Source organism: Vidua chalybeata, chromosome 10 (genome assembly GCF_026979565.1).
Source record: "Vidua chalybeata isolate OUT-0048 chromosome 10, bVidCha1 merged haplotype, whole genome shotgun sequence".
NCBI lineage: Eukaryota > Metazoa > Chordata > Aves > Passeriformes > Viduidae > Vidua > Vidua chalybeata.
Genome location: NC_071539.1, coordinates 22448928 through 22476796, shown reverse-complemented (window position 1 = coordinate 22476796; position 27869 = coordinate 22448928). Strand labels below are relative to the sequence as shown.

The following is a 27869-nucleotide window of genomic DNA, read 5'->3' as shown; positions in this document are numbered from 1 at the left end:
ATGAGAAGCTTTTGACTTTCTCTTTGGGAAGGAGACAGAATCTGATAGTGTTACTGAGGTAGGAGCTGGGCTCAGTAGGAATGCAAGGGAAGCTGGCTGGAATTGAGATGTGACAGGAAAAGTGGAGGTGACAAACATAGCCTCTAGTAGTTCTCATTATCACGTAAGTACGTGTGGAAGAAGGTAAAAAAACCTGTTAACTCAAACTATATGTGTCTGGAAGGGAATCTAACAGGTGTGTCCCACTGCATCAGTCTCCACAGTTCCCCTGATGCTATTGCTTTCCTGATTTACTTTGGTTTTATGTTAATTGTGCATGTGCAAAATGAATGTATTTACCTAGGCGAGTTCCTTTCTGTAAGCTAATCCTTACTAACACTGATAAGGATTGTCCAGCAAAGCCTGCTGAGTCCTCTAACAATAACAGAGAGCACTTGCAAACCTATGAAATGGATGGGGAGATTTAAAATACCTCTCCTGCCCTGCTGTGTGCTTTAGCTATTGTCTGACTTTAATTCTGGAGAGAACTGCTCAAAACCATCCCTTAAGGGCTCTGCTAATCAACACAATCTGCTTTATGAAACAGGACTGGTAGTCTAATAGATGTGTCTGTATAAAAGAAAACTCTGATAGTGGCACAGAATTTCCTACCCTAGTTGGCATTCCAGCAAAGAGGTGTGAGAGTGACTTGGTGTGGACTCAGAGGTTGGGTTTTGTATCCTGTGATGGTGGTTTTGTCATGGCAGGGTGGGGACACTCACAGTGCCCAACTTACAGCAAAGCTGTCCAAGCTGGCACCATTTCAGGGTAAAAACAGTCTGTGCAGACACAGAGGATACTGTGGTCCAGCAGAATTCCTGTGAATACTTCTCAGAAAGCTAAATGCCACTTGTTGAAAGACTTGGAATCCACTGCAGTGGAAAAGACGCGTGTCAGTGTAATGCCTTGTGCAGGCTGACCTAAAACAGAGGCTGGACAGAATTAAAGAATAAAGTAGGGATTTATTAAAATGCCTCCATGGATCCACCTTGGGCAGCACAAGAGCCCAGCCAGGGCTACACCCAAGATGAACCAAAATGGTCCCAAAATGCACGAGCGCTCCCAGGGGCTCTCACTGGGATCAGCTCTGCTCCATTTGCACCTTGCAGTTCATTGTCCCATTCCAGCTTTAGCCCATGCACTCCCATCCTGCTTGTTTTTCTCTCTTCAGTCCATGGTGTTTGTGCTCTTGGGCCTGAGATTTGGATCATTTGTCCTTGGTGCCCAGCTGGAGCAGGAATTGTTTTGTATCCCTGCTCTGTTCAGAGAGCTCACCATCCCCTCATATGAAGCTCAGAATTACACACTAAAGCAGCACAGAATCTGAAAATATAAAAGCTAAATTAACCTGAGGCATCAGTGTCTGGGCACTTTGACAGCCCAGTGTGTGTGTGTGTGTGTAGCACACAGGTTGCAGATGGAGCAGAATCAACGTGCCGAGAGCCTGTGCCCAGGAACAAAGAGGAGCAGAACTGGTTCAGTTTCTTGTAAAGGTAGTTCCCAAGGTGGACCTTCCCCCTGTGCTGCTGCTTTAAGGCTTTTGTCTTTTCTCCCACCTGTGAGAGTCCCTGCAACAGCTGCAGAATGTGGATTTCCATATCCCACCATCAGACTCAGCTGTGTCCTGGAAAGATCCATCTCTGTGTTTTCCCTCAGGGGAAGCTGATTCTTAGATTGCACATGCTGTCCCACCCAGGGCTGGCTCTAGCTAGGGACATTAGTGATGAATAATGTCTCTAGAGGGGCCTTTCAAGCTGGGACCCCTCTGTTAGGTCCTGTTTGGGTAATGGAAAGGTGAAAGGCCAGGGAATTCATCCATTTAAGGATTATCTTAGGAAAGATAATATATCAGGTAATTAAATAACTGTCCCCACAAGGTTTTCACAGGAAACAAGCAGTGCTCAAAGCTGATGTTTCAGTAAAAATTATATTCAGGTATGCTGCCCTCATAACCTGCTTAAGGCAGGTGAAAGCCCTTGAGGTTATGGTGAGGGAATGATGTTGTAATTCTGGCCTCTTTTCTTCATAAGTGTGGGTGGAAGTCATAGGTTGTGCAGCCATAACTGGGTACGTGTGCAAACCCCATCCTAAACCCTTGAGCTTGTTTTAAAGCTAATCCATTTGTGTTTAATTTACAAATAGCTGGTTGATTTAAAGGGATTTTTGTTCTGGAGTAAACAAGAAGAACATTTACACAGGGAGTAAACTATCACACTGTAAATTCTCTTTGCAATTGTTGAGCTATTTGTTTGTATTAGATCTTAACTTCCTCGGTGCAGAGCTAATCCTTCTTGATCCCATAGTGAAGTCATGATCCTGTGTTTGATGTCACCATCTGTTGCCATAGAGGCAACTGTGATGTTGCAAATTAAACTTTGTGACTTCATGGCAAAATAAAAGCACATCTTCAGCTGCTTGCAGAAGTGGTTAGGAATATTTCCATGAAGTGTATGGAAAATATGCCAGTTTAGATTTTGTCTAAATACAGTTCTTGTAAAGTTTATGAACAGGGAGAGGTTGGAATTATATACTGTATGAAAGCAGGAGAAGAAGAATCTAGGGTTTGTATCAGATTTGAGCTTTTGGGAAAAAAAAAAATCTGGCAAATAATTCATCCTTGGCAAGAGCCCTGCTGTTAAAAGGTTAGTATGGTTACAAATAGGATTGAAATAGAAACAGTTTAAAACTCAAAGCATTGTACAAATATCTCCTGTCTGTAGAGAAAAACTCTCATGATCTCACCTGGCTGTGTGCAACATGGAAGTCATTGTCACATAAATATCCAGTCAAGGGTTACAAAAGCTTGAACCAGAACATGATGTTTGTTTTGTTTTTTTTTTTAAGTTGCTTAGGAAGTTAAGCCTCTATCACTTTTAGGTATCTGACTCAATTTGAGAAAAATCTTCCTTTTCCTAAATTAGAAGAATGTTTTTTTGCCTAAATGGCAAAAGGGGAAGGAAAAAAAAGGAGGGTTCATTGGTGCAGGGACAGCAACAGTGGCACAAGGAGCAGGCAAAGGGCCACGTGCTCCTCAGAGCCCTGCTCAGCTCTTCTGCCAGCAAGAGGAGGCCTCAGAGAATGCAAGGCTAAATGCAGAAGTTTTTATTTTCCTTTTTATGTACAGAAAAGAGGGGTATAGTATAATTTTTTTTTTTTTACTTTCTGCTGAGGGAAGAGAGCTGCCAAGTCCTGAATTAGGAAGTTATTTATTTTTAATTGGAGCTTTCTCATTCCTGCCATCAGTCATTTTCTTTAAATTTCCTTGTTATTTCTCTCTTAAAAATGGACAGCCACCATTTCCATATCTTTCCATTCTATATCTCTGAGTGATACAGAATTCACTATCCCTGTATATTCACTATATTCATATTTAGTGGTGGACTAAATATTGCTTTAATAATTTCTTTAGGGGGAAGGCACTGATTTTGGGTTCTCCTGCTGTGTCTCTCTCCCTCTCTGAATATCTCCAAGGGACATGAAAGTAAAAAGTAACATCCAGGGACCCCCAGAAGAATTAGGTTCACTTTAAACATGACACATGCTCTATATCCCTGGGGCAGGCACTTCATTTTGTAGTGTTTCAGACTTCTATGACACGATGATTGATTTTGTAGAGGTGAAGTTGCTTAAGTCATTAGTTAAAAAGCCTGATAAAGCTGCACAAAGATATTAAGTTGTTATCAATCATCAGCCTCTCTTTGTTCTCGCCCAGCTTTACTCCACATTTCAAAGTGAGGGAGGAGACAGGCAGGAGGCTGCCTCACTTTCAGTCTGTCAGGGTTTTATGAGATCCTAGCTCTGCTGTCAGGATCTCTGCTGAAGGCCAGGTCTGCACCAGATGATAGATGGGGAGCAGCGTGCTCCAGCTGCCAGCTCTTGCTCCTGCTCCCCAGCTGGCAGCCTGAGCCTGCAGCAGCCAGCCTGGCCTTGCTGCAGCCCTCCTGTCCCCTGTTGTGCCCTTTCCTTGCCCTGTCCCCTCATCCAGCCCCTGCCCTGTCCCTTTTCCCTGCCCTGTCCTCTTTCCTGTGTCTTGGTTTGAAAAGCCAGGTGTCTGCTAAGGAAGGCAGGAGCTTCTCTTGAAATGGAAAATGTAAACCCCCCTCCCTCAGAATTATTATAATTTTGAAATTAGGGGGGCTCTCAGGCAAAGATAGAATAGTAGTAATGACAGTTCTTTATTAGAAATTATGCCTCAGGTTTTAGCTTTTATATTTTTTCAGATTCTGTGCTGCTTTAGTGTGTGGGTCTGGGCTTCATATCAGGGGATGCTGAGCTCTCTTCACAGAGTAGGGAGACAAAACAATTCCTGCTCCAGCTGGGCACCAAGGACAAATGATCCAAATCTCAGGCCCAAGAGCACAAACAATGTGGGCTGGAGAGAGAAAAACAAGCAGGATGGGAGTGCATGGGCTAAAGCTGGAATGGGACAATGAACTGCAAGGTGCAAATGGAGCAGAGCTGATCCCAGTGAGAGCCCCCGGGAGCGCTCATGCATTTTGTGGCCATTTTAGGTTGTGCTGCCCAAGGTGGATTTATTGAGGCCTCTTAATAAATCCCTACTTTATTCTTTAGCTCCATCTAGTTTCTGTTCTAAGTCAGCCTTCAAATTAAAAAAAAAAATTAAAATCTAAAAAAAAAAAATAAAAATGCAGCATTACAGAACACCACTGCCAGAGTCAGAATAGGAGCTGACCCCCTGTGTGTCAGGGTGGTGGCAGCAGTGCCATTCCATGGTGGCTCAGCCCTCCTGCAGTTCCAGCTGGGATCTAAACCTCAGATTGTATCCAGGTAGGAATGCTTGGCTCCTCCCCCTGGGCGGAGCATCTCCCCATGGGATGATGGAATTTTCTCAGCCATGCAGGGACACTCACTGGCCATGAACAGAAGATAATTAATAATTAATAGCCCATTAACAGAGGATATCTCCTGGAGGGAGGATTGGTTGTGGGAGAGATAAAGAAAAAACTGCCCCATGAACAGCAGAGAACTGCCCTTCCTATAACAGATGGCAAATAGAATACACACCCCCCGCCACATCTTGCATTTCCAACCTAAGACACTTTGCCCTGTCCCCTGTCTCTGCCCTGCCCCTTGTCTCTGCCCTGCCCCCTGTCCCTGCCAACCTGCCGTTGGAAACTGGAAGAGTTTCAGGGTATTCCTTTCCTTTTCTCCCTCTCTGTGTTCTGCTCCCTCCTGTGGGGTTTAACTGGTTCTTGGAAATCTCTTCAGGGTCTGAATGGCAGCTCAGATCCAGTGGGGAATTCAGAGCTACCCAGTGCACTCACAGGTGGCTCTTGTCCTTGATTTTGTAGGGGGTTCTCCTAATTTTTTTAAATTATGTATTTTCTCTGAATCACAGAGCTATTTTTCCTAATTTCTAATAGTTGATTTCCTCTGTCATTTCTACTACCACTGTCCCAGGGGTTGGCCTTTTTATTCTGAATTCCCTTTTTACCATTGCCATTTGCACTTGCAGACTAGGGGAAATCCTTGGGAGTTCTGTTCAGGTTATAATCATAAGAACAAAGGTATGTTGTGTGGATAGGATTTTCCAGCCCAAATAAGCTTGTATCCTGATGATATGGCTAATATAGGAGGAATAGTGCAAGGTACAGGTGGATAACATAACATTTTTGTCCTCAACTCACAGAGTTGAGGACAGTGAAACTGTGCTTGATGTCTCCTACATGTATTAAGATTCCTGATTTTCAGCCAGCCAGCCAAAGCTGCTGAATGCTTCAGACAGCTTACTCTGGCAATACTGCTGTAGTGGACTTAATTTAGAGTGTGGGGGAATATAGATACTTTTTTTCTCTATGTTTATGTTGTGATTTTTCTTACTTTTTATAATGTAAGAGCATTCTGAAAGTAAGGTTCTTTCTTTATACAAACACAGCAGAACAGATATAGAAGTGTCATAAGGACCTGTCATAATTTTGTTTTTTCTTGTAGAGGCCTTTTCCTATATCAGCTTCACTGAATGGGTTCCTCAGTGGTACTCAGATACTGTACTAAAACCCAATTTAAATCTGTTTTGACTAAGTTCTTTTTGGTTTGTTGGGGTGGTTATTTTTTATTTTAAAGAATGATGTATCATGTAAGACTGCAAAAGTCCACATAGCCCCCATATCCAACAGCAGCTAGACTGAAATTCTGCAAAATAGCACCAGGACAGGTCAAGAGTATAATTATCATAGTGATGTTCCATCCTCAAAGACTTCCCTGAGTCAGAGGTGACATCTTCAGCTGTGACTTCCATTGATTTTTCCAGTTTCTTTCTGAACCTGTGTTCCTCTTAGCATTTACAGCCTTCTGTGAAGATGACTTTCACCGTCTTAACTGAACACTGAGTGAAGAACCACCTCCTTGGCCACTTCCCTGTCCCAGAAGGCACAGTGGACACCTGGTCTCCAGGAATCTGCTCTGTGTCACAGCATTCCATAGCCCTTGTCCCTGGGCCTGCTTAGTCATTTCTATTTCAGGCTGAAGGTTCTTTTCTAGTTCAGCTGCATCCTTTTTCACATGGTAGGAAAACACAGTCTTGTTCTGTCTGTACATCCATCATACTTATCAGTCTCATATTTGCTTTTCTTTTCTTAATTCTTGTCACTCTCCTTGCTTTTAGACAGCTAGGGAGCAGTGAGCTGGCATTTTTATCCAGCAGTCTTGTTAACTCCCAAAGCTGGATTCTGAAATGATCAATTTATAGCCCATCACTGCATGTGTTCAGCCAGGATTACACTCTGGGTGCCTGATTTAATATTTTTCTGCCTAGGTTTCATCTGCCTTTTTATTCCTCACAGGTGTAGCAAGGTCTTCCTTCAACTCTTTGAAATACTCTGTCTTTCCTGTCTTGATACACTGGTACCTTTGAACTTGGTGTTTACCAATTCTATATTTTCATATGGGCTGGGAATGTGTTGCCTGGGAGAGACCCCAGCACAGCTCTGTGTGCAGTTTCCTTGTGCTTTTGTGCTCCTAAGAAAAACAACCATTTGTTATCTGTGTATAGAGCAGTTATCCTTCCTCTTCTCCACCTACTGAAACCTCTTTTTTGAGACAGATTTTCTTCTGGATCTGCACTTCTTGCTCAGAAAACAGAGTTGCCCAACAACACAGGTGAGACTCTCAGAATTCATTGAATGGTTTGGCTTGGAAGGGACCTTAAGGATGATCTTATTCCACGCCCTGCCATGGGCAGGGACACCTCCCACAACCTCCCAGGTTGTTCCAAGCCCCAATATCCAGCCTGGCCATGGACACTTCCAGGGATCCAGGGGCAGCCACAGCTGCTCTGGGCACCCTGTGTCCACCCTCACAGCGGAGAATTTCTTCCCTATCTACCTCTTTTCAGCTCCAGAATGAGTTATAAGATTATTTTCCGGGCATGGAGGCAGAGAAAGGATTAACTTTGTTGCTCAAATGCTGTTTTCAAGTAGGGAAGTTTTTAGTTTATCAAGCATGAAAGCAAGTCCAAAGAAGAGGTAAAAAATATCTGTTTCTCCTCCTGATGCTTTACAGGTTGCCTGTGCTTTATCTGCTGTTTGTACATCACATAAATCCATCTGCCAAATAAGTAGATTGGAGAATGCCAACTTGGATCAAAATACTCCACGAAATTTAATTTAAACTCCCTAAGATGGATAATGTTCACTAAAGGTGCAGTAAAAAAGCAAATACTTAGAGCTAAAAGTGTCAAGATTTTCTCAATCTTCTCAAGGAGTTTCTGATCCCCTTGATTTCACCCCCAGTACCCACACACATGCTGGCTGGTTGTGCAGAGCTGCTCAGAAATAAAGCTGATCAGTAGCTTATGGCTAAAAAATGCCAGTGTTCACTGTGGACAGAGCTGTTTTCCAAGCCATTTTCCTTCTGATTTCAGCAAACATGACATTGATTCACAGGGTAGTATGGATAAACAGTTATTTAAAAATAGCCTATTTGAATTATTTTCTCTTTGGAATTGGGAGTGAGTGAGTGTCTTACAAGTCAGGTGGTGGTGGTGCTCCATTCTGATTGCATGATTTAAATTTCTAAAGGGAGGAAATGAACAACTGAGAATAATGACCATCAAGGTAATAATGGGGATTCTTGTTCTTACACAAACACCCTTTCAGCTCTGGAGAAAGGAGCCATTTCCCTAACATTTGTGGAAACAAAAAAAAAATGGTTCGGTTGAACATTCATGAATAATAATAAGGCATGAATATTGTCTGTAACAGCTGTTGGGTGAGCACTGACATGTAAAGCAGCCTTTTGAAGAGTTCACTTCTTTGTTCAAGAGCATGAAGTATTTTTAAAAATACAGCCACTGAAATAATAAAGCTGTGGTGTCCAGCAGCAAAGACCAAAAGCTGGGCAGCGTTGGAGGGTTTGGATATTTCCTTCATTTCTGGGACACACCTGCACACAGGCATGGCTGATGTCTGCAGCACACAGAGCTCTGCACGGGTTCCTGGTGTGAAAAACACGTTCACTCTCCTGTGCAAATTCAAAAAGTTTAATAAAGGACAGTGGGAGACAAGGACCATAGAGCAAAGGTTATTATGGCTGGGTGCATCTTGGCCCTGAACCAAGAGCACCCTGTTACCTTCGGGGTACCCCTTAAATACCTTCTCCCTTACATCAGCCTGTTGCATATTCATAGACCCTGATGCATAGTAAACTTCTCCCCAAACTAGTTTACATGTTCCAAGAACTGTTTAGCACGGTTCCTCCTCGGTTCCACCTTTTTAGAGTATGTATATTCCTTGTGGTTTTAGTCCTTAGTTGTGGTTTTAGTCCTTTATTATCACCTCCAGTTTTTGGGCCTTGGCCCACATTGTCTTCAGACAATAAATGCTGATCGTTGGCAGATCTGTAGCCGCGTCCTCATCCTCATCCTATGTTAATTGGATATTATCCCATCCAAGCAGGCATTTTAACACAAGCACACTGATATCAGCTCTTTCACTGAGCTTAATTAACAACAGAAATAAAAACTGTATCTTGATAACAAAGTTACTTTAACACCACACATATAAAATCCAATATTTACCAAAAGCCAATAATATAAAATGTATCTGTAACATTGTCAGTGAAGCTCTAACAGCAAGGAGGAAGCTCTGTAAAATGTTTGCAGTTCCCAGCTGGGAGGCTCATTCTCAGGGAACGCACAGGGCAGCAGAGTAGGGCTGGTAAAGCCACAGGCTCAATTCTTAAGCACTTCTGGCCGGGGTGTAAGGAATGATACAAATCTGTGAATCATCAGTGGTCTTTTCATTGTTGGATTTTGGTTTAGTTTCACAGGAGTAGCACAAGGGCAAACAAACAGGGCTTAGTGCCAGTGTCATTTCAGAGCACGTCATACATGGGAAGCTGTGGTGAGTAATCAGTTTGATTGCAGGTGCATTTCTGTGCCCATCTACTCCCTTGAAATTCTGCTCCCTGGATGGCCAAGTGAGAGCCCAGAGGATGCTCAGCAGCTGTTGGTCAGAGGAAGCAGCAGAACCTGCAGAACCCAGCTGTATTGTTCCACCTGGGCTCCATTCCTGGAGCACAGAGCAAACCTATTTTTTGGTGGCTGTTGAGTGCATAGATCAGGCTGGTTTTGTGAAGCTGAGAACATGCAAATGGTTTCTTTTCTGTTGGGCAAGGCACAAGAGTTTACCTCTTACAACCACCACCTTACTTTGAGAGTAATGTGTGGAGAGGTAACTTCTCTTGCCAGAATATTTAACTCAAAGGATTGGTACAAAACAAATGACTTGGGAGTACAAAGGGAGGCTGATTTCTCCCCTCCACCCCACCATTCATGACATGGTGCAGTTCAAGCTTGTTACCTCCCCATGTAATCTGCTCATTTTCCCTTGTCAGGGAGGCTCTCAGCACTGTATTTACAGCGAGAGGATTAGGCTGGCAGCTCTCCAGTAATGCTGGAAACTGCTCCATGAGCCCTGATTCGGCTGAGGTTGTCAGCACTGATTGATTTTCATGGTTGACAGCCTTTGAAATGCTTTCAGATTGTGATTTCTCACCGGGCCTGATGTGGGGGAGGTATTTTTATTATCATTATCAATAGTAGAAATAGTATTGTCTGGAGATTTATGCAAGTAGAGATTCGGGGCACAGGCTGGCATGAGCAGTTGGTGTCATGTTGGCAAGGAATAATCTCATCAGGACTTGCACTTCAAAATGGAGCTAGCTCGTGGTCTTTCCAAGGTAAATGAAAATTCACCATAAATTTTCATATTTTTACTGGTTTTGCCATTGTGGCTTAATAATAAGCACTCTGGGATTTGGGTTCTCTGGGACAATCCACTGGGGTTTGTAACTTTTAAAATTGTATGCCTTTAGTTTGGTATGTCACCAGAAACTGAGGGGAAAAACAAAAACTCCCCAGCATCTTTTCAGTGTTAGAAAATTAAGGCATTGCTTTATTCTGGCCAGGATGTACAACAGAAATCATTTAATCCACACATTGCCTGGGTTGTGCAGTGAAAATGATTCCATCACACGTGGCTCTTTACTAGATTTTTCACATATTTATACAGACAAACCCCAAAGAAATTCTCAAGGTCATTGGTCTTAAATTACACAATTCTTAGTATTTGCTATTGGTTATTGATCCCTTCACCTTAGATGCTCATTTAGTCCTCATTCTTCAGGTTTGCCTTTTCTCAGACCAGGCAAACCAGGGGATGATGTTTGGGGTCTAGATTTTTCACATATTTATACAGACAAACCCCAAAGTTCATTGGTCATAAATTACACAGTTCTTAGTCTTTGATCTCCTATTGGCTATTGATCCCTTCACCTTAGATGCTCATTTATTTCTTTAGATTCGTTTTATTTTATTTTGAGTAATTTCATTTATTTAGATTAATTTTATTTAGATTCATTCTTCAGTTCTCTCTATTCTCAGTCTTTCCTCAGACCAAGCAAACCAGGGGATGATGTTTGGGGTTGATGTTCATTAATGTTTGTTCATGGTCACTTATCTGCTGTGTTTCCTCTGGCTACTCCCAACCTGTTGATGTTGAGGTCTTCAGGCCTTGACTGGTGAAAGAGTCTTTTGGAAAGAAACTTCAATTCCTTCCCCCCTGAGCAAACACGAACAGACCCTTGACCAAAGTTAGTTAAAAGCATTTTAGAAGTGGTATCATTTCTAACAGGTGGAACAAAATTCCATGGGTTTCAAAGGTGAGTCTTTTAGTGAGGTTTTGGGAGAGCAGTTTTTGAACTGCTCCTGCTAGAGAAAGGATTTGCAGGCTAACAAAACCTGCAGGGTGGCTGTTGTTAGGAGGCACAGCATGTTTGTGCTTGTTTTCTGCCCACGAGCATCACAGAACCACAGCACGGAGGGGATCTTAAAGAACACCCTCCTGCCATGGACTGGGACACCTTCCACTCATCACCCATCACATCTTCAGCTGCAGCTTTTTCACTGGCCTTGGTTTTGCTCAGTTTTCAGAGCAAGCAGGTGTTTGTTAGAGTCGTGTCAGTCTGGGTGTCACTTCGTGTGACACCTGTCTGTCCAGCTCCCTTTTCAGTTACCTGCAGCAATCCCAGCTCAGGAGCAGTCAGATAAACCTTGCAGATGCTGCAGAAAATACACAACTCTGCTGAATCCTCCAAACCTGCGCCCCAACCCTGTATTTTCCCCTGCTATGAAAAAATAAAAGCCAAAACTCATTGAAGGCAGCACAGGAATATCACTGAGGTTTATTTCTAACATATGAAACATCTGTCAGTTTTGTGCTATGAAGACAACAAACCCTGATGCTTTGAAATTAGCTTTGTTACTGTTAAGGGTAGCAAAATAAATAAAAGCACCCACACAAACAAAAACCAAGCAAAAGGATGTCTGTTAATAGCATTGCTCTGAAAAACACTTTCATCTTTGTGAGAAATACATTACTTTTGAAAATAGGAAGTCACAGTGGCTAGTGAGAGGAAATTTCAGAGCTGGGTCAGTCTGCTCATCTTTGTTTGAAGGGATACCCCTATAGCCAGAGAAAGGGGTCTTTTTAAGTTCAGGCCTGAAATATGCTACTGTTCATGCAATATTTCTTTTTTTTTCCTACAGTAAAAACATTAAAGAAAAATAATTCCAGATGAACATTGTAGTTTAGGGCTATAGTCTTGAGGATTTGCATGTAATGTGTGCCCTGTATCACCCCCTGAGGCACACCAGTGGTAAACCTATGACCTTACTTCAATAGATGTTTCCCAAAGCGCCTGTGGACCAAAAATCCCTTCTGCAAATACGTGTAAATACATCCCAAAGACCAGCAGCCCCTTCCTCCAAGCTTTTACTGCTCTCTGGATACTGAACTTGGCAGCAAGATCCTGCCCATGGCTCTCAGAAGTGGTGAAAAACCTTGAACAGGGCAAGGCAGGCAGAGTCCTTGGCAGCTGCTGACTCCTTTTCAACCAAGGAGATGAGCTGTGGCCTGGAATTTCTTCCTTTTTCCCATGCTGCCAGGAAGCATATTTAGTAATAATTTGGCTACATTTATACAGCCAGTATTTCTGTTGACATCACGGTGCTTTTACAGGAGATTTCTTACATGTAGAGAATCACATTTTGGCTGCAGGTAGCTCCTTAATTTATATACTAATCAGTTATAGTTATAATATTATAATTATACTGTATAATATATATTATAATAATTATACTAATACAATATATTATATATTAAATCTATGTAAATACTTATTATATAATATAGGATATAATTATACATATATATTATAATAATTATACTGTTAGTTATAATACAACTAATAAATATCAAGCCCATCTTCCTCCACCTGATGGTTTTGAGTGGCAGCCCGGTGGTAGAGCAAGGTGCTGTCATCATCAGTGCTTGCCTGTCAGGGACCAGTAGAAGCTACAATCTCAAGACTGTGTTTCTTTAAAAAAGAAAAGTGCTTGCCTGTAGTGTGACATATGGTTAGAATCTGGCCACTTCTTCCAAATATCTGTGATAACCTTTAGGCAGCTTCACCACACAGATTCTCATCTCACACAGATTCTGGATTGCTTTCCTCATTTAAGGAGGAGAAGCAGAGCTGAGCTTTATAACCCTGCTGGGCACACAGAGGCGGTGGGCAGGTTGTTAGAGTGAAATCACACACTTGTCTTTTTTGAGAGCCACAAAGGATTGCTTGCAGGTGGTTGGACTGTCCTTTTTCAAAGGTTATATGAAGGGACGCTCATTACTTGTTCTTTGTTGGATTTCAGCAGCTCCCTGTGGGGCAGGTCTGCTGTGGACCTCAGTCAAGGTTTCCTGGAGCTTTGGCACTTGAGCAGTCAGTCCCAGCTCAGTCAAATGAGCTGGGCCAGGTTCTACTCCTGCACACTGAGAAACTTCCCTGTGCCAGGTACAAAATTTGGTAAAAATACTGTTTTGACAAATTATGGTCATGCCTGTGAAGGTGTCATTCATTTACTGACCTGTGATTCTATGGGTGGTTCGTTTCTTGAGAAGATTTCAGAGAAGATGCCTATCACTCCTCTGAATTGGATTTTTCTTCTTTCTAGAACTAGTACTGCTTAAATAGTAACATCCCTCCTCTGTCCTAGTATTCTGAGACAGTAATTAATTATTACTCTTTGCGTCTTTTATTAATTGAACGAAAAGCTTCCTTCAAAAAAGCCTTTCTAGCACATAATTTTTGTAATAGCTCCACACACAAAACTGATCCCCTTTACCCTACCTGTGCAATAGATAACAGAGAGGGTGTGGGTGTGGTAAACTCTTCTTAATCTCAGTTTAATTCCACATACTTTTCCCTGAACTGTATGCTTGAAAAGGCACAGCCTGCTCTGCTTTGTTGCTGTAGAATCACAGAATCATTAGGTTGGAAAAGATTGCTGAGCTCATCCAGTCCAGCTGTTAACCCAGCAGTGCCAAGGCCACCTCTAAACCGTGTCCCCAAGTGCCACATCCACACATCTCTCTTTAAATCCCCCCAGGCATGGTGACTCCACCCCTGCCCTGGGTGGCTGAGCCACTGCTGGGACAGCCCTAATGGGGAAGAAATGTTGTACTGTATTGTTGACAGTATGTGTTTGTCTAGGTTCCAGGTCTTCACTAAAATCAGTTTTGTCTTCCTCATTGGTCTTTTCTAGACATTTTGAGTTTTTAGATTAGAAGATGTCATCAGTAATCATCTAGAGGACTGACTTAGCCAGTGGAGCACTTTCGTTGCTATCAATTTGTGTTCATCCTGTCTGTGCAAACTGAGTACAGTGCTGCCCATCACGTCATCCTGATCTTGTTTCTGGAAGGCTGATCCATCACACCATAGCTCAGGGGTCACAGGTCCTTGTGGGCATTTCAGTGCTTGTCTGCTACTCATGTGATTTTGGAACATCAGGTCTTGGGCAGTTTTAAGCCAGCTATTTTCCTGGAGCTCCCTGTTTAATTTGGGAAGCTTTCTGTGTTGGTTGGTTGAAAGTAAAGGTATGCTGCTGTATTCCCCCTCAATTCCAGATCCTCAAATGCCAGGCAGAGTGCTGTTGGAACCCCTTGGGAGTTACTTACCCAGGAGCATACAGGAGTTGAGCCCAGTATCATTTCTGTGTTGTGGAAAGATCATTTGAGGGTTTTTTCTCTTCTGTTTATTCTTTTCATTGCTCACTTGAGGACAATATCTTCTTCTTTGTAGTTCTGTGTTATTTTAATGGCCTAATACCAGGGACTTCATGAACCTTTCATTGAAAATGTAGATAAATTCTCTCTTCTTGTATTTATTTATCTGCCATACAACCAATATTGTTTAAAGTAAAATACTGTGGGTTTGAGCCCAAATATGTATGACTTGTGGCTGTAAAATAGATTCAGATGGTGATATACACATTTATCTACTATCTAAAATCTGCCATACAGTTTGTTTGTTAAGATTTTCAGAAAAATACTCTGTATTCACCAGTTTTTAGTATCAGGAATGGGAAGCAAGAAACAAAAGAGAGAATTTTATCTTTGGACTCCACCTAAACTCCATCACAAATACAGAAGTGTCAAGGTCAGTTGGACTGACATGAAAAAAGTGCTTGAAATCTAAGGCTTCAAATGAAAACCAAATGAAATTCAGTTTGTCTGCTTTGTCCTTGTGTGAGTAGCTAATAAAGCATATGTATGCATTTCTGATTCCTCCAAAGAACAGTTTTGGCAGCAGTTATGCCTATCAAGAACCATTTGTGTTTCTCTGCTGGCTCAAGGGATGTAAAGGGGAATGGTGAGAAATAAGCTCCTGCAGTGATCTTCACTCTCAGACCCCTTTGTGTTTCAGGGGCAATGCCAGATCTTTTGCAGGAAAGTTTTCTCCCACTTGTGTATCTGCCCCAGTCAGGGAACACGTCCTGAGCTGGGGGTGGTAGAGTGGAGTTTGTCCCTGGAACAAGATCTGCTGTCTGCTGGCCTGCTGCAGGTCTCCATCCTGGAATAGCTTTTATTAATTTAACCAGCTCTACCTTCTGCAGAGAATCCTCTCTGATGAGCTAGTCACACTTCACAGGTTGCCACAGAGCTCAAATAGTTCTTCATGTAAGGAGTATCTATCCCATAGTGGACTGAAATTTGGCTATTTTATTCAACAATCAAACAACTATTTCATCTGCATGGCCAGGCACGTTGCAGAAGAATTTCTTTGTGCAGGTTGCTGGATCTCCACAGGTTTGGCCTCTAGTTAGTCACACAAATGATATATTTTTTTGGTTTGACTTGGCTCGAGGAACCTGGAAGATGACACTGCTCTGGTTTTGAGGGAAAGAACATGTAGAGCTGAATGTGGTGCATGTACTGCCAGCAGTCTGGCAGAACAACCACAAACAGTCAACAGCCAGAGTTTATGTGGAGTAACTCTTGCCAGAGAAATCCTATGGTTTTACTGCTAATTTAAAAATTAGTGGCTGAGAGGAATGCAGTTTCAAGGCAAACATAGATATACAAGAAGGAGAGTGATTTATAGAGCTAGAACAGGAAATGAAGGAAGATGTAAGCTTGAGAGGATAGGGGGAGGAAGGAAGTGAAACAGCCTGGCAATGAAATTGATTAATTTCTTAATAGTTCTCCCACTGGATGCATGAAGCCCAACTGATACACATAATACTTACTGTACTGTAGGGACAGGTTTGTAATGGGAGATACACAATATAAACTCATTTAGCCTGTTTAACGTGTAACCTTGTTTTTTGCACAGGTTTGGGAGTATTTTTCCCAAAAACATTTTGCTGGCTAACTGTTAAAACTGTGAAAGCCCAGTTACTGATCAAAAATTGGGAGCTGTTTTCCTTTTTTTTTTTTTTTTTTTTTTTTAATCACAGCCAGTTCAATCTGCCCTGCCAAAACAAGCACCCACTTCATTGGAATTTTCACATGTTACATTCTGCATTACTCTGTCCAACTGCAGAAGAACATGAACAACTCAGGATGGTTACCCAGAGCAGTAAGCACATCTTTAATGCAGGATGATGCTCTGGTCATGGCCATGTATCACTCCTGATTGAATCTTAGAAGGAATTGCTTACAGAAGGAACAAAACCAGCAGCTGCCTGGCCTAGCTTTGAACTTAAAAGTCCAAACCTTACATTCCCACCAGATTTCAGGCAGGTGCACTGCTGAGCTGCCTCGGGGTGCTCTCTGTTACAACATGAAAATAGGGCTGCAAGGGCTGTGCTGGGGAGTGCATCCTTATTTCTTTCATGCCAGGGCGTGCCCTTTGAGAGGAGCACTTGCATTATTGGATAGGCAAGATGGAAGTTTTCTTTTAAAAGTCTGGGAGAAACTTGCTAATATGCTCTTTTCTTTTGGGAATGCAGCTCTTCAGTTTCTAAGTAGACAGGAATGCTAAAACTGCTTCACTGCTCTGGTGCTTTGTTGGGTTATTTTGCTTCATGATTTCCAAAAACTGAAACTTTTCAAAATCATAAGCTTTGTTATATTAGCTTTTTTTTACTTATTTTTCCCAGAGTAACTTATGTCACTATAATATTAAATTAATAATCAAATGCAAGTTTGAGTTCTGTGTGAAAACCATGACTGTATAAAACATGAGGTAATGAACTTCACATGAATTGACATACTTTTTTTAGGGTAAAGATCTGTTTTGTATGTGAGGGAGAGGACAAAGAAGATGATCAGAAGCAGAGTATATTAAAGCCACACTTGGATTTAGTTAGAAAAACAAAATTTCATCTTTTAGAACTGTCCAAGAACTTTGAGCTACTGTCTTGGTTGGAAGACCTAGCCCAGAGGGGTTCTGTTTTGGTTTGTTTTTTTAAATCACCCATTTCCTACGTTCTAAGAAGTTAAATGTTACCTCTTTTCTGAGAATTAGATGAACTGGTGTTTGTGAGGAGGATGGAGCATATTCTCCATTCCTGCTCTTTGGTCAGGGCACAATAAATAGCCATACTTGCTCACTCAGCTTCTAAGCTAATGTTGCAGTGATTTTTTTTTTTTTTTTTTTTTTTTTTTACAACTGACAAGCAGACAGATGACATATTAGATTAGTCTGCATTCACTCAAATGCCTTTTTTTAGGCAACTGGAAGACAATATATTGAAATAGCAGCAGTGATGAAAGTCTAGGGGTATCACAGTTTCACAGACAGATGATACCTTTTGTTGGCCTGACTGATCTGCATGGGAAAGCAGGACAAGCTTTTGATGACAGTTATTTAATCAGCTGAAATATCAAAGCACATTCTCTTATCTGTACATTGTGGAGATCATGTTTTCTAAGATTTTCATGATGATTCAGTAGTTCTTTAAATACTCATGTTTAAATCAGCCAGTGGGAATGAAGAATTCCCTTTTCTGCTGCAGAAAGGTGAGTGTTAAGAACAGACTCACCAAGTCTGCTTGGGAGATGTCTGAAAGGTTTCTTTGGTGTGTGTGTTTTTTGAGCATTTCCAGAGGAACTAGTTGAAATTCAGCCACTCTTCATGTGCTGGGCACTGCAATGAGGTGTTCATTTTAAGGTGATGAACGGATTCAATGAGAGCAATGTAATTCTGGGATCATGAGCAGGAGGAAGAAATTGCTCACTCCAGGAAGAGCTCTCCTGCCTCCTCTTGGATGTTTGGCCTTTCTTTAATGGCAAGCTGTAGCAGTCAGCTGCCAAATGCATTTTCCTGGCATGGCAAGAGGATGTATAGTGTATTCCCATCTCAGAAAGTCAGTCAGGCTGTATTTTTGTATAATTACAAGAGCTCCCTGCTGCTAGATCTATGGCAAAGAAGAGGCAGTGTCCAGGCAGGAATGTTTAGCACTTGATAAAATGATGGCACAATTAGCAGCAATTTGTAATGTGTCTTTTCTTGTTTTCAAATTTAGTTACTCCTAGGAACAAACACTGAATGTTTAAGACCTCTGAAGTATATATGTATATATATAATATTTAAGCAGTCCTGTATTTCACTGCATGCATTCATTTTTCTTTTAGTTCCTATGTTTGAAGGGCATATAAACACTGGATCCCATAAAGTGTTGTTTAAGCTAAGAAATTGAGTTGACTTATTGTCACTGAGATGAGAACTACAACAGGAATTTTTTTATTAGCTCAGAGCAGGACAGTCTAACTTTGCTCAAATCCCAAAGCTCCTTTATCCTTCCCACCAATATTTTAAAGGAACAACAGCCGCTTGGAACAGGTCTGTCTCAAATCTCTTGGACACCTTCTGTTTGTTAGTGTTTATGGTTTTGTACCTGTTTTCCCATCTTAAAACCTGTTTCCCTGGTGCATAAACACCTGTACAAACAGCAAAGTGGATAGACTGTAAAACCCAGAAACTGCTCAAAGCACAATCCCCAGAATTAACAGGTGTGTAATGAGCCAGCTTCTGTGTAAGCTCCTTTTACAGTCTCTGACTGGTGCTGCAGTGGGGCTTTGCTGGTTCTCAGCTAGATCTCTGCATTTTTACTTCATTTAGTGAGTAGGGGAAGAATATATGAGTTTTTCCCTTATCATTCATTCACAATAATCCAAGGGAGCTGGAGTGACTTTTTTAATAAATGAAAAGACCACAATTCTATCCAAATTAAGCTGTGCTTTCATCTACGTGCTGTTTCACCAGATGGTTGCATTGTTGTAGTCCCTCTTTGTCCTGTCTCCTCAATGTTATTTTACATCCTCCCCCTCCAAAAAGTGTAGGATCTGTGTCCATCCCTGCTTGCTTGCCTGTAGTAGAGACAGAAAGGCAGGAGAAAGGCTGCTTGCCATGAAACCATCCACTGTGAAAAACAGAGGCTGGAGAGAGCTGCTGAGCTGTTCCCAGTCTGTGGTAACAGTGATGGTCAAGGTAAGGTCCGTGTCAAACAAAACCTAAAATGCTCTAGTGAACACTTTTCATCTCACACAGAAGTCACTTTGGCCTGGTGAAGTGGATTTGGGAAACTGAAATGAAAAAGAAACCCCAAAGGGTTTTTCTCAAGACCTTCCTCTCATGATTCTGGCAGATGAGGCCTTGGAGGGGACTTTTAAATAAAGCCTTTGGCTTTGAGACTGGGCTGTAACAGGAGCTCTTGCAGCACCTGCGCACATCAGCCAGCTCTGAAACGGGGGCTCTGAGGGGATGCCAAGAAAAACATCAGGAAAAATATCAATAACTCTCATCTAGACAGAGTTGCATTTCCTAAACCAAACCTGCATGTACAAAAGGGATTGCATCAGATAAAAATCCTTGAGTTAGGATGCCTGAGCCAGACTTACCAGAAGCTGTGATTTCCTGGACAGAATCCATCTTCTCCAGCCTGGTGTCAAAGTAGTTCCTCTTCTTCCTCAGTTCTTTTAAATCTCGTACGTGGCAGCTTTTACTGTCTCCTTCAAAGTGGGCTCTTTCAGTTAAATTGCCTCATTTAATTTCTGGTGTGCTGGTCAGGAAGCTTTCTGCAAATACCATTTGTTTCTTGGTCTTCCAACGTGGAAAAGGAGTTTCATAAAGCTTGGAAGAATGAGGCATGTAAAAGAATCATTAAAAACAGGCATATCAAACTTTCTCTGTGTTTCCTATCAGCATTAATCATGCTTAAAGACTTTTCTAATATTGTCACAGCAAGCAGAGCTGATAGAATTGGATTTCTATCATAGAAGTGGTAGGAAATTAGTTGGAGTAGCTGAGTGCTGGGTGAGAGAACCAAAATCAAGTTTTGTAGTCACCTTTGTGGCCAGGGACAGCACTGTTCTGTCTGTGCAGTGCCTGCTTCAGTGCACTGAGCTGAGCTCCATCCGGGTGAATTGGAGAACTTTGTCCTGCCTGTCCCTGGTAAGAGATGTTCACTGGACAGGTTCTGAGTGTAGTCCACAGAACCAGAATGTGCTTTAGATTCCAGGTATCCAGCAAGTTTCCAAATCAGTCATCTCAGGTACATGTTTAAAACATGAGTAAAACAATTCTGGACTCTCTTCTCTCTCTCTTTCTCTCCCTGTGAGCAATGCTCTTTTATAGATTTGTTTTGGTTTGCTCATACAGGGAATTTAATTACATACTTTGTTTTCTTTTCAGTAAAAAAAAAAAAAAAAAGTAGAAATAAGAAAGCATTTAAAGGGCACAGTTCTGATGTAAACAACACTTTTAGATTAGGAAACTGTCCCAGATTCATTTCAGTTTCCAAAAAGTGGACCTACCATATGAAAAAACTCCCCTATTTGCCTTCCCTTTGCCCTTCTGTTTGGTTATTCTTTTCCCAATTGTTACCTGCTTTCCTGGAATAAGAGTAATAATTTTGATGTCAGCAACAATTATGTTATTTCCCTCTTTTAATGCTATAAATGACCCTATCTATCACATTCACAGTTTCCACGAAAAAGAATATGGAATTGGAACCAGTTTGTGTTACAGAGTGGGGAGGGAGATTTTCCCTTGGGCAGCTCCCATGCTTTTTCTAAATTAAATTTAATCCTATCAAATTAATTAAGGACAGTTTCTCTTAAACATGATCTGATCCAGCTGCTTAATGGAAAGGCAAGTTAGTTTTGTTAGACTAAAGGAAAGCAAACTATTCTTTCCTGGCCCTGTGCCATGAAATGAACACCAGCACTGGCCTGGGTTGCAAGACATGAAAAGGGGGACACTGGACCTTTTGTACTACAGTGCTCAGAAATAAAATCTGTGACATTTTGTAGATTTTAGACATTCAGGACATTGAACAAGGTAGGCTAACCTATCAGATATTGCCATATGTTGCCATTTATTGCCAGGTACAGGAGACTGTAGGGGACAGTCTCAGTAAAAGAAGGCTCTCCACATGACAAAATGTTTCATGGCACTTGGGACAGACAGATGTTCTCAAGCATTAAATATGGCTGGGTTTCAGGATTGCTTTGTGAAGCAGTGGTGGCTCACTGTTGTGAAATGGGAGCCCTGGTTCTGTTCCTCCTTACTCACAAGGGGTGGGGGAAAGGTTTTTCCCCTTACCTTACTTACAGGGTAAGGAGCAAAGCAGGAGTAGGACAGCTATCAGACTCTTCTATGAAATCATCCTTTAATCTCATGGCTATTAGCCCTTGAGGTTTAAGAGGAAGTTTTATCTGATAGACTTGAGGCAGGATTTTACATGTGATTCATCCATGCCTCTGGAACACCCTCCTGCCCAGACCTGCCAGAAAGGCAGCATTGTTATCAGACATAGCTGAAGCCTCCTTGTAAGTCCCCCGTGGCTGGCCAGAGTGTTGTCATCCTGAGCTGTGAGTGATTCCCCCAGTGCTGTTTTTAACTAAGTTTCCAAGCAAGCAAGATTTAAATCAGTGTGCTGTATTCCTGTTGAATCCCTGACCAAAGTATCTGGAGCAGAGAAGTCTGGCAAATTCCAGCCAAAGAGGAGTAGTCATTTAAAGAGAGGAAGGTCTCTACAGCATTTAATGAAATCAGGCAACAGTGTTAAAACAGGGGCAATAATCTTACTAGAGTAAAGGCTATGATGTGTTACTATATAACAACACCACATTTACTTACATAAATAAATATAGAAACTTTATATATTTAATAATATAAATTTTCTATTATTTAGAAATTTACAGTTTCCAATAGGAGGAGTAACTCATGGTCAATGCAACTTATGATCAGTGAAACAATGCAAGAAAGTTGAAGTGTGTGAATTATTTGATCAAGAAAAATTAACTGCAGTCTTTTTGGAGCCTTACCATTGGACTTAATGAAAGTCACACAAGAAGGTTAGTCCTAGACCATCATGGCTTGCACGGTATTTAATTCACCATTCTCCTTTTTGCTCAGCATTTCTCCCCTGCTTTAAAATAGAGAGAAGATGGAATATTGCTGTGGGCTTTCTTATGGATTTATTTGGGGTTTTTTACAACTATTCTCAGTTTTAGAAGCAATATCTGAATTAGCTGTCTCATTAAAATCATTGCTGATGATTTTAAAATAGGGGTGGGATGCTTGCTGGAGAGGGGAGAAAGGAAGACACTGGCATCTGCTGCCTGTTAAATCCATTAATTGAAAAGAAAATACTGCTGGTGCCAGAATGTAGAGCCCTGCTTCTAATTAAGCCTAGGGAAGCAACGGGCTGGTTTTAATTGAGAACAGCATCTCCCCTAATAGTGCCAGCAGCTAAAACACGCAAATGGATTCAAAGCATGCAGCACATGCAAGGCAGTGGTGACTCTTTATTTGTAGGGTCAGTCCTTGTGCCACACTTGGAAACCTTCAGCACAGCACAGGACCTGGAGGAATAATTGGGTCCCAGTTAGGAGCAGAGTCATGTAGACTCTCCTAGGTCTGAGAGAGGCTGTTTACAATACAAATAAGCAGTAGTCATTAGTAGTGTCCTTTTAGAGACAGCCAAGGAAGGAAGAATTTCCTGGTGGCTCTGGTGGCAGGGGGAGGAGCTGCCATGCCTCTGCTCGTGGCAGTGTGGGTCCAATTAGCTTGGTCTTCATACTTGAAATGTTTTGTGCCTGGGTCACCCACAGGCCCAGGCATCACCCCATTTCAGTCCCTGGTCCCTTAGTTATTCCTATTTAGCAGTACAGGAAAACATAATAAAAATCTCCATCTGAAATGGTCAGCCATTAGGAGTTCTGTGCTGAAAAACGTCCTAAATTACTTCTAACCTGCTTTCTGAAGGGAATGAGGTCTCTATGATTGTATCATCTAATTTCATGCTTGTCACTCCTGTTGTAAAAGCTTTTGAATTCACTAGGCAATTTCAGCTGGTAAGTTCAGTGAAAATAGGTGGCCAGGCAAAGCAGAGAGGCACACACAAATTAATTCCCTGCTTGAGGGGAGGTTTAGGGGTAAGCTCAGCTGCATTATTAGACATTAATGAACCCACACGGGACACATGCCTCTGCTTCTAGAGAAGCTCTGAGTAGAGCTCCCACTTCTGTCAGACATGGGATAATCAAACCCCAAGCCCTGGGAAATCAGCCTTTGTAAGTTCCACTGCTCACTTGCTTTCTTTGATAGGTAAATTTTGCCTGATCAGCTCTGGAAAATCTCTCTTCCTCTCTCCAGAGCAGGAGGCTCATCCTTTCCCCAGCCATCTCTTCCCCCATGCCATGGAAGAACTGCAACAGGCTTATCCCCCATTTCAAAGCAGCTTTTTGATCCAAATTCACTGCCTTCAAGCCCTGATGCCCGTGTCCCTTGCAGTGAATGTATTAGATGTATGTTGTGCCCTTTTTTTTCAGAATCTGGCTCTTTATCTCCAACTGCAGACAAACCCAAGGCTCATGGCTCCAGAAGCAGCTGCTTCTGTCCATTTTGTCAGCTAAAATGTTCCTCCATCGCATGAAACTGCAGACATTTAACAGGAGCAAGGTTGGGGACACAGAAATATCTCAGGTCCATCTGTTGCCCCGTGGATGCTGGGCTAGTTAATATTATAAGTAACACCCAGAAATCTGAGCTGCTTCTGGAGCTACAGATCTGATGAGAATATTTCCCTTGAGCGATGGGTGGCACTCTGATGGTGAAGGGAACACCACTGGCCTCCCAATCAATCCTGCCCTGGCATAAATGTTCTCTCAGGGTGCCAGCTGCTTACACCTGAGTGCCTGAAACCAGAGCCTTAGGAAACAATTCCCAGCCAACACCAGAGTACCTTTCAGCAGAAGGGCTCCTGGGTAGGACTTGCATCACTGTAGTTTCAAAAGTGCAGTCTGGAAGGGGGCTGAATCATTTCTACTTGATCTGGAAGGTAGGAAGAAGTCAAAAGAGACTTTACTATCAGTCTGGGACTTCTGTCTGTTAAGCTTAAAGACTCATTTTGCTTTGGCATTAGTCCAGATCATGTAGAATCCTGGCTCATCTGATTCAGGCTGTAATGACCTGGTTATGTTTTTGAGCTGCTGCTGTGAGCCTAATTGTGGATTTAAACATGGCTTATGTTTTCATGGCAGTGGTCACTTAAGTCCTGTGTGCATGCTGTAAGCCTTTTGTCACTGTACCTGCTGGATTTTTCTCTTGATTTACATGCTCAATTATTTTGCTTCTTACACCTTTTTTCTGTAGAATTCCAGCCTGTGATTTGTTTTCAGGTGTGAATTTTCACTTTGATATCTGCTGTAGAGTGAGCTTCTACATTCTGTATACACACAGATGGCAGCAAAATAGTCAGTGACCAGTAAATTGGCCAAGAAATATGATTAAGGGTGGGGGGAATCAATGTTACTTACTTACAAATGGGTTGCATGTTGCAAAAAGTTACAGTCCAAAAAATTAAAGGGTTTTTCTTTTTTTTTTTTTTTTTTTTTTTTTTTTTTTTTTTTTTTTGTCTATGTATATGGGAGAAAGGTCTAAGACCCAGAAGATGAAATTGGTTTGGTATAAGCAAAAATGAAACTTCTACATGAATTTGGTCATTGACCTCTCTGATGAGCTGGGGGTTTTTCAGCCTTGGGAAGAAGAGAAAGCTCCAAGGAGAACTCAGAGCCCCTTCCAGTACCTAAAGAAGCTCCAAAGGAGCTGGAGAGGGACTTTGGGCAGGGGTCTGGAGTGGCTTTAAGGAGGAATGGCTTTAAAATTAAAGAGGGCAAGGTTAGATTGGGTATTGGGAAGAAATTCTTCCCTGTGGGGGTGCTGAGGCCCTGGCACAGGGTGCCCAGAGCAGCTGTGGCTGCCCCTGGATCCCTGGAAGTCTCCAAGGCCAGGCTGGACGGGACTTGGAGCAGCCTGGGACAGTGGGAGGTGTCCCTGCCCATGGCAGGGGGTCCACATAAAATCATCTTTAAGTCTCTTCCAACCCAAACCATTTGATGATTCTTTGACTTAAAATATTTTGTGTCGCTCAAAGTTTTAAGTGTTCTTTGAGCTCAGGCTGCGCTCTGCAGATGAGGGATACTCTCCACAGCCAAGACCTAGGATGCCTCAGGGTTTGTGTCTTTCTCAAGGTCTAGGCTGCAATGTTCTCTTACCCTTTGACTTCTCCAGCAATGTCTCTGGAGATTTTGTGGTTTGTGTGGTTGTGCTGTTGCAATTTGTGCTTGGGCAATGACCTCTAAGCACAGTTTCAGTTTTTGAGGTAATGTCTTTGACCTTCCAGGCAGAGCAGTAGATTGAACTTTATAAAGTGACCTGTGTTCATGACTCAGTAATTCTTAACTCTTGTGGGACCACCACCTGGGAGGCTGGAACACAGTCTGGGGCCTGCTGACCTGCAGCACTCTTTGTAAAGACACTCAGGAGGCAGACTGTCTGGCATTAAAAAAGCCTTGTTTGTGGGTGCCAGAGGATACAGCTCCCACAGCTGAACCCTTGCAGAGCCTGAGCTGCACACTGGCCCTGCCTCATGTTTGATTTGCCCTTCACAGAATGGAAGTCACCTGGCATGTGACACTTGATGGGTTGGACACTGAGCCTGAGGTCAGGACATCTCGGGGGTCTCTCAAGTTTTGCCCCTGGCCTGCTTTTGAGCCTTTGGGCAGCCCCTGTCGCTCAGTTTCCCATTCATCCTTTGTCTCAGCCATTTAAATTGGAAGCTCTCAGAGGCACTGCCTCTCCCTCTGTGAGTGTCCTACCTGTCTGCAGCCAGCCCTGCTGGGAGCCTGGCTGCTCCTGTCACACACAGTGACAGCCTGGAACCGATGAATATCTTTTGTTCCTCTTGAGTGAGCTTTGGCCCCATCCCATGTGCCTGAGGGCCTTTAGCACTGTTCCTGGCACAGGCTGGGACTTTCCTGTGCTCTGTGACCATGGATGGAAGAACAGCCTGGTTTGAAGGGTCATTCTTGAATGAAAATGCCCAAATAATTTATTTTCACTGATGAGGAGAACAGGAATATTCTTAGCAAAGTGGTTTGGAATTTCTAATGGAATTGTCTTGACATTAAAAAACAAAACGAGGGGAATATCACATGTTTCCATAAGAATCCAAGTAACTGGTTAAATAGTTAAACAATTCAAAATTAAAGTCATACCCCCAGTAATACTGACTTTTCATTTTCACTGTTGTTCCCTAAACACACACATTCGGAGAGTCTCCACAGGGAGAAAACAAGTGTGGCCAGCAGTCGGTAGAGAAACTTTTCCTGAGTGATGTTTCTTTAGAGGCGAAAGAATTTTCCAACTGGGTGAACAAGTGGGCAGCACTGAGGTGTCTGTATTAGTTCTTTCCAGGTTATCTGTCAGGCTTGTTTCTAATTGCTCCCTCCTGTTTCTGTCCTGCCAACTTCTCTTGGTCTTCTGGGGGGCCCTCACCTTTGCTGTGGGATGCCTGGCAGGTAGCACAGTGCTTTGGGGAGCTTTTAGTTCTGCTGAAATCGTTTCAAAAGGTGCTGTTTAAAAATGGGGCCTGAATTCATTTGGGTTGTGCTTGGTGGTCAGGAAAACAAGCATGGCTAGCAGCTCTTCCATTTGTGGTGTGTTAGACTGGACAACATCATCCCTTTCAGTTGCTTCCCATTGTGAAAAATAAGGTTCGCTTTTTAGAATTTTTTTTATAAAAGTTTAATAAAGGATAAAAGGGATAAAATCCAGCAGTGGGGTGCTTGGCCATCTGCCAAAAAGCACACCCTTAACTTAAGCCCACGTTCTTTCTATACTGTTACATTACAGGGGGCACATGCATATTCATAGGAGTTTATACATTATTCCTTGGAGTTTAGATGTTCTTTTGCTTGGTTTTAACTTTTGACTTGTCTTCATGCCATCTTGTATATTAAACCAATATATTTTATATCTTTTTGTGGTTCCATCCTGTGGTTTTTACACTCCCTTATAACAAGGAGGGAGTAAATTGGGTTCTGGGTTTTGTCACTATTATGTTATCACTCAATCTGCAAATGCAAGGAACCACCTAATTCTCTTACACCATTCTCTGAGATAGTTACATAAAAGCATTTTAACATCACATAGTCTCTATTTAATCTTGTGCTATGGCCTAAGATGTATTTACCAAATCACTATTTACTATTTATATAAGCTATATGGTGCATACATAAACTGACAGATTATACTATACTAAAAAGCTAAATATTACACTAAAAGGAATTACAAATTGTACTATATCAGGATCTTTGTGATCAATAATAACTTGCAAAACAAAAGCTAATACATAAATGCAAAAGCCAATAACTATATTTGTTATTTATAACACTATGTATTCCTGACTCAAGCAGGACAGGCCATGAACTGAAAATCTGCTGCCCTGAGTCGCTGAGTGTTATAGATACATATTATAACATTGGCTTTTGGCAAATACTAAAATGGATTTAATATGTGTGGTGTTAAAGTAACTTTGTTATAAAGATCTAGTTTTAATTGCTGTTATTAATTAAGCTTAGACATAGTAGTGAAATAGCTGCTACAAGTATGCTTGTGCCTGCTTGGATGGGATGACATCCAGTGAACAAGGGATGAGGACACTGCTACAGATCTGC

At 42.0% G+C, this 27869-nt stretch overlaps 1 protein-coding gene and 1 long non-coding RNA gene across 3 annotated transcripts in view; both read left to right on the top strand.

Annotated features, from left to right (window-relative positions):
- HS6ST1 (heparan sulfate 6-O-sulfotransferase 1) overlaps positions 1-27869 on the top strand; it is a 187978-nt gene that overhangs the window by 67942 nt on the left and 92167 nt on the right. The window lies entirely within an intron of this gene.
- Positions 2523-7692, top strand: LOC128792812 (uncharacterized). Its single transcript, XR_008432567.1, has 3 exons — positions 2523-2681; positions 7103-7158; positions 7561-7692. It is a non-coding gene; the product is annotated as an uncharacterized LOC128792812 (long non-coding RNA).